Here is an 8168-nt window from a genome sequence, read left to right as displayed (position 1 = left end):
TCATAATTTTTTAAGAGGTTTAACTAATTTTCCCAAATAAACGCTAGGAAACGGTAATAAATTCGCCAAATATTCTTTGTTTATCTAACCGAACTTTTGAACACTAAAAACGTCGTATTCATGTTCTAATCCGTGTTTTGGTCAAAAATCTTTATGTTTCTGCTTTGTATACATGTTTAACATCAAAACATGATTTTGGTTGATTTTTATGGTTTTTCAATGGCTAAACATGTTTAAAACTAATCAAGACCTTAATTTCTAAGTTTAAACCACGTTAATCAAGCTTTAAAACACATGAAAATTAGAGTTACCTTGAGGTTCTTGGCTGGAAATGTGAAGAACACAGCAGAAATTTGAGTTGGTGGATGTTTGGTGATAAAATATCTAAGTTATATTATACATGGTGTTAGAATAAGGGGGGTGTACCCCTAATTGCCGCTGGTCCAGAGAGGGGGCGCTTTGGGCCTCCTCAAGCATAAATCTCTGTCCAAAATTTAATTCCGGTTCGGTTTTTCGCAAGAAAACTAGTTCGAGTGCGAAAAACAGCGCGAGAACGAGTATTTTTCAACCCATTTTTGTAAAATAAGAAAAACGTACTGACTCTTAGAAAAAATCCAAAATATTTTCACGGATTGCTTAGAACATGTTATATAAGTGTTCTATAAATCTTTTTTGGCTTGACGGATGCTACAATGCTCGTTTTGATGTTAACGATTGCGTTTAAAACTCATAGCGTATCGTTAAATGAAACCTTTTTCGTTTAAACGGTTTTAAATGTAATGGGGTAAGAATATCCATATGTTAGCCACTATAATACATATATAACTCATACATGACCCCTCAGTATATATACGAGCCATAATCAGTATCGGCCGGTTACTCGCTTAATCGCTACGAATTAACCGATTTATCGTTTACTCGCTACGTAATGAATAAGGTATACCTCGTTTTTTCACGAATGTCACACAAACACAGACTGTAACTCAAAATATTTCCATTTTTAGAAAGATTTAATACATACGGGAATCAATAAGGGTTCCAGAAAGGAAATGTTTTTGTTAGTACGTAACAAACAACCATCACACTCAAAGTCAGGAATATTATCCGGCTGTCTTAATCATATAAATCTTCTCTCGTGTCTCTCTCTCTCTCTTTTTAGGCATGCCCTAAATTATTTTATTTATAGGCCTACCCTGACAGTTGTCATTCCTTCTGGAAACCCTAATCAATGATACATAATCAGAAAAACAAATCACAAAAGATTTTAATTGTAAAACAGGTCTTTGGGTAAGCTTTGCAGCTTTTGTCTTCTTCGAGTAGACCTGGTAACCAAAGTGTACTGAGGAACAGTTCTCCGGGTAGACTTTACTTGGAATATTTTCCAAAGAAAATATTCACCAAGCAGACTTCAATCTTCTTGACCATAGCAAACTTTGCACGATATTACGAGCAAACTTGTCCTTTAGAGATCCCTTTTAACTCTTTGTTAAAAACTAACTTATTAAACAAACCCAAGTGTGCTGGTAACATAGTAGACTTGTGCTGGTAGCACTGTAGCTTGCTCGGAGTTGAACTTTGCTACAAAAATTCCTTAAGATATTTCCTTGTCAACTTTCTTCAAGCATGCTGGGACCACTGTTTATTAATGAATAACCTTGCTAGATCTTCCAAAATACTTGGTTTCTTTAGCTTGGTTTAACCAAGAGCTTACTAGGAAAGTAAACCTTGCTTGGCTTGAAAAACAACCTTGCTAGACAAAATGAACTCTGCTCGGATAGACACTTAAGAAGACTTCAAGAAGATAACCTTGCCCGGAAGGCAAAATACCTTGCTAGGCTAAGTAAAACCTTGTTGGGAGGTCTGAGCTTGTTCGGTTTCCATACTTAGCAGTTTCTTGAGAGGTTGAGAAGTTTCCACTCTTCATTTAGCACTATTCTCATCCCAACACAAAATAGTACCCTTTAGCTCAGAAATCGAAAATAAAGCAGAAAACAAAATAAAAACTAAATTTTTTAATAGATTTTTAATATTTTTGAAATAAAAACAAATAAAACAAAAACAAATAGGAAATCTATTCTACGAAGGCAATACATATTTTTATGAGTTTAGCAGGGAATCATATTGACCAAATTGCCCTTCCGTCTCAGTTTATATTCTATATAAACTAGAAGCATTTTATTTAGAACTTCTATTTTTGGTGATCAAATAGACATAAGGCTTGAGTATGATAGACTATTACATTTCTGTCTTTTTTTTTTTTGGGTAAAGGGGTTCACCCGGTTAAATGCATTCACACAGCCAAAAAATACAAGTAATATGACAGAGTGCCATATTAGTTCTCAAGTATGACATGCCATACAAGAGTAGACAAACCAAAACCACCAAAACTGGTAAACACAGCTAAAGCTTACACAAGAACCTACATTTCTGTCTTCATTACCTAGAATTTTGGAAGAGACTAACACCTCTTTCAATTTGGAAATTTTTATGTTTATATCACATACTTTACTCTAACGGTTTGTTTAAAACCTACTAATGCACTAATGTAATTAAGTACACGGTCTTTTAAGCTTATTTCTTTCTGTATATGGGACTAGATGATCAATATACTATCATCTTCTCATATTGCTTCAAAACTCATTTTAAGGAGCATTTTGTAATGTTTTTGTATTTTTGAAATATTTGAATGTTTTTTGTCTTTCTCTATAAAACTGTAATCGCAATATTTTTGTATTTTTCCTTTTTCTCCCCAAAAACCAAAATATTAAAATAACCAAAATAAGATAAAAGCTGTACAAAGTAAAAGTTTAATATCTAAGCTTAAGGATATCAGCAAGAGTTTTCAATCTGTTTAAACCAAGCAAAAAGTCAAACGAGTTTTATCAAAGGCTTTGGTAAACAGTCAGATTTCTGAAATTCCGTGTGCACCTTCTCCAGATCAATTAATTTCGTTTCAAAACAATAACGGATAAATTGATATCTAATTTCGATATGTTTCGTCTTAGAGTGGTGCACGGGGTTCATCATGATACAAATAGCAGCTTAGTTATCAATGAATATGAGAGTAGTAAGAAACTTCAAACCGTAATCTCGCAAATATTGCCAGATCCAAAGAACCTGTTAACAGTAACTCGGGGCCGCCACATTCTCTGCTTCTGTGGTTGAAGTGGAGACAATTGTCTGCTTCTTTCACTGCCAGGAAACAAGCCGGCTTCCTAGAAATTGACAACCCGTGGTAGCTGACTTGAAGTTGATCTTGCATCCTCTGTAGTCTAAATCGGAAAACGCAGTGAGATCAAAGCTATCATCCTTGGGATACCATAACCCGGTGTCAGGATTACCCCTTAGATAGTGCAGTATACGTTTAACCTCCACTAGATGAGAACTCGGGGACTCAATTGGTACTTGGCACATAAACAACCAAAAAACATGATATCAGGACAACAAGTAGTTAGATACATTAAAGAACCTATCATAGCTCGGTATAGGATAGGATCAGCGGTATCCCCCAATTCATCCGGTGACAAGTTGTGACCCACGAGTACAGGTGTCGAAGGGATTTTTCCGGCAGTTATCTTGAATCAACTCAAGATGTCGTTCACATATTTCTTCTGATGTATGAAAATTCCAGCGTCATACTGATGAACCTACAACCCTAAGAAAAAATTCATCTCCCCCATCGAGCTCATTTCTAATTTCGTCTGCATTGATTTCTCAAAATCCTTACACAACTTGTCGTTTGTAGAACCAAATATAATGTCATCAACATATATCTGGAAGAGGAGCAAATCTTATCCGACAGCCTTGTAAAAGAGAGTACAATCCACAGTTCCTCGTTTGAAGCCACTATCATTCAGATGGTCAGCAAGCGTACTGTACCAAGCTCTCGGGGATTAGTCTAGACCATAAAGAGTCTTGTTTAAACAATAAACACGGTCAGGATAGTCCGGATCTTCAAAACTAGGAGGCTATTTCACGAACAGCTCTTCCTGAAGTTGCCCATTGAGAAACGCACTCTTGACATCTATTTGATAAAATTTTATATACTTGAAAGCTGCATAGGACAAAAAATATACGTATAGCCTCCAATCTTGGAGCATGAGCATATAATTCTGTGTAGTCTATGCCTTCTTTCTAATGATACCCTTTCATAACCAAACGTGCTTTATTTCTGACGATGACCCCATGATCATCCTTTTTACATTTAAAGACCCATTTGGTCGGAATAGGTTTCTTAACTCTATCAGGCTTATCAATAAGATCCTAAACACCAAGTCGATTAAACTGTTGCAATTTTTCTTGCGTTGCTTCTACCCAAGATAAATCTTCAAGTACCATGCGAACACTCATCAGTTCCACTTGAGAAAGAAAGCAAGTGTATTTTGCGATATTTATGATTCCCGATGAATGCATATCAACATACACACATAATAGAATCGTTGGAACTAGTGTTGTCCTGAGGATGATACGTATGAATCTGAAGGGTCGGATTCTCAAGAACAACAACATTATCAATTAAATTAGTAAGATTCTCTTCAGTATCATGAGATGATTCACCAACTTCATGAGAATCAGGAAATGGAACTGAAGAAGAATCAACAAAATGACCATCATCCGATGATATTGAAATAACATCAGACGTATCATGATACTCATCTTGTGGAACATTATCATAATTAGAAGTTGTAGCCCTTGGTGTAGAAAACAATTCGTATTCTAAATATGCACGCACCAAGTCTTCATCCGGAAGATCAACTATGGAAGTAAACGAGTTAAATAAACTCTCATAATCAAACATCCAATTAGGACCCTTACTGGAAGGAGGTTTCATTTATCGTTGGCAATCAACATGGTACCACTCTTCAACACAACCCGAAGTGAAATTGAAAACACGTTTCCTAGGCGTGCATAGCCCAAAAAGTAACCCTCAATAGCCTTTTCTTTGAATTTTCCTGCATCTCTTTTTAACATCCTGCAAGGACACCCGAAAGGTTCCAAAAACATTAAATTAAGGTTGCGTTTATTCAGAAGCTCGTAACTCATCTTACCCAGCTTCTTAACTATCAGAACACGATTGAGCATGTAGTAAGCAGTGATCACCGCCTCATTCCAAAATTGGACAGGAAGCTTTAAATCTGCAAGAATCGTTCAATCTACTTCAATCAATGTTCGGTTCTTTTGTTCAGCCACACCATTCTGTTGTGGTGCCTAAGGAGACTATATTCTCGAAGGATTCCCTTTTGAATACAAAAGAAGTCTAATACAGTAGTTTTGAACTCCGTACGATTATCACTTCGAATATGTCTCACCTTATGTTTATTAAGGGATTTGATCTTTGTAATTAGATTTTGAACAAGAAAAGGTGTCTGATCTTTAGATCTCATAAATAACACCCATGAGTACCTCAAAATAGTCAGCAGTAACAACTAGACAGTACTAATCTCCAGAAATACTCGCACGAGTCACAATACCAAACAAATCCATATTTAGTCGTAACAGAGGAGCATCAATGGAATTAATTAACTTAGACGGGTGCGACTTCTTCTTTTGCTTGCCCTTCTTGCATGCGAAAGAGTGATCGGTCAGCTTGTAGTGTTTCGGGAAACCCCATCCACCAAATCATTTGCTATCAGATAGTTCATCTTTCTGACATACGTCTATGCCACATAATCGAGTCTTTCTTAGTTGCTTTTGAGACAAAACACATTTTAACAGAAGTAGAAGTTGATACCTTAGTACTCATATTAAGTACTTAAATATTATTTGACCTAGGAGATCGCATAACAACCATGTCTTCTGGAATGACATATCCTGGTTTGAGTATTATGCACTCCTTGTCAGTAAATATAGTGGTATACTTCTTATCACAAATTTGAGATACGCTAAGCAAGTTGTTATCCACCTTATCACAATAATTTACATTCTCTAATGTAATATGACCATTCAAAACATCTCCTTCTTTTGTAACCATTCCCCGGAATTACCCCCGAAAGCTACATAGACCCCTCGAATATGCTTGAAATTGGTTAGTAGGTTAATGTTGCCGGTAATATGACGAGGGCATCCACTATCCATAATCCAGTTTTCACCAGATATAGTCTTGGATAAACTCTGCACAAGAAGGTAAAATAAAAAGGCAGCCCAGGCCTCAATCTTGGGCACCTCTTTGATTTCATTTAAAGAGTTAATAAGTCACAAGCCTTTTTTACTTTTGTCTCAAGTTTGCAGCTTGAACTACATTTGTGTTCAACTTTGTACAAATTGGTTCCGTAGGAATAAATTTGGGTTTTAAATTAACCTTGCTTTCATCAACATGAATCAACTTGCGTGGATTCACATTAGAAAACATGATGTAAGCTTCATCATTACAAGACATAGCACTTTTCAGAATTTTGTTTAATCAGAGGAACTAGTTTGGATTGTTGCTTATAAAACATATGAATATACTATGATTTCTTCATTCCACAGTTTCTTACAACGTGACCACGTTCGCCACATAAGAATCACATTCTCATATCAACAAACGTACGTTGTGGTTTAATAGAAGCTAGTACAACAGAAGATTGATGAAAAACACCAGGACTATGCCCTTTGTTCAAGTCATCAAGCGTAACAAATTTCTTTTTCATATAAAAATCAAGATTTGAACAATTAGAGAAACTCTGGAACGTGTCAGTTCCAGCTGAACTAACAAATTGAACTTTCTTAACAGATTTTAACAATTGTTTGGCTTTAACCAATGGATTTGTTGTGTTTGATACTATAGATTTAGCAATAGCATGTTCAAGATCTTGTATCTTTGAAGTTTCATTGTTAAAGACACTTTTAATAAACTTAAGTTTAATCAAATTAAGTGGAATGTCTTTTTCAATCAACACTTTGCTAAGACCTTTTATCATAAACGCTCGACCAGAGTTTACATTAGAAGAAGCTGGATTGGTGAAATACATCAAATCCGTATTAGAAATTTTTGGTTTTTCTGATTTCTTAGCCTTAACCTTAGATGGCTTAGTCTCTTTTGTTTTAGATGTACTTGAACCGTAAACATTGTTCTCAAATTCATGAGGTTCACACAAAAAATGATTCGAAGGTGGAATTTTCGATTCTTTGTGTACAATTTCGGGTTCAACTACATCCTCAATAATGACTTTCTCAACAAAGACTTTGTTGTTTTGAATATGTGGTTCTTGAGTTGAAGATTTAACAGGAAACTTCTCTTTGTCACTTTGTTTTGGTGTCTCCACATGAATGACTTGTTTAATTACAAATTATTCTTTTCCCGCAAACGAATTTTGGGAATAGTCATCATGGAATGGTGGAGGAATCTAAATAAATCCTAAACCGTTTTTAGAACCCTTTTGTTTACCAGATACTTCAATGATTTCATTCAACAAAAATGATGACTTTCTAAACTTGTCCAGTTTACTTTTCACCTCTAGAACCTCATTTTCAAGCTCAGTTATCTTAGTTAATTGTTTGAAAATTTCTTGAAATTGTTTTTCAATAATGGTCATTTTTCACTGAAAGTTTAGCTTTCAGATCATGATTACTTACACACAATCCCTCATTTTTGTCCTTATATTTCTTTTGTGACTCTAATTAATGTCTATATGTATCTTGATCGAAGCAAGTTCTTTCACTGGTGAGTCATTGTGAGCATTAATTAAGTCAATTTTTTTATTTAAATGTCTCACAATTAGAACAAGATAAATATTTTGATAATTTAACATAAATAGATGAAGAATTGACCTCGTCGATTATTTCCGTGCAAGAAAAAGTAGTTGGTTTCATGTTTCAAGAAACATCTGAATCTGAATCCATTTCAACTTCACTTTCGGAAGTCAATCCCACTCCAGTAGCATCTTGAAATTTTTCCACATGATCAAACATTGCAAGATTAGCTTGATTGCCATTGCCCAACAGTCGTTGATTCCAATCAATCCCTTAAACTGTGAGTAGAGCTTGTGATCCCGCAGCCTTTGAAGAATCTCCCCAAGAAGGTTTATCTTTCACTTCAGTAAAAGTCTTTCCTGTAGTTCTTTCTTGAGAACAGTGTCCGCTGTATTCTTTCTTTGGCTTGTCACATTCCTTAGTAAAATTAACAATTAATTCAGTACAAATTATGTTAATTCAGTAACGGCTTAAGAAAATACGTTAAACACACTTAA

The sequence above is a fragment of the Bidens hawaiensis genome, unplaced genomic scaffold (assembly GCF_021521415.1).
Source record: "Bidens hawaiensis isolate Kalapana, Puna unplaced genomic scaffold, B.hawaiensis_p1.1 tig00016757_1, whole genome shotgun sequence".
Classification (NCBI taxonomy): Eukaryota; Viridiplantae; Streptophyta; class Magnoliopsida; order Asterales; family Asteraceae; genus Bidens; species Bidens hawaiensis.
The sequence above is the reverse complement of the archived record's forward strand: the minus strand, read 5'-3'. Positions refer to the sequence as shown.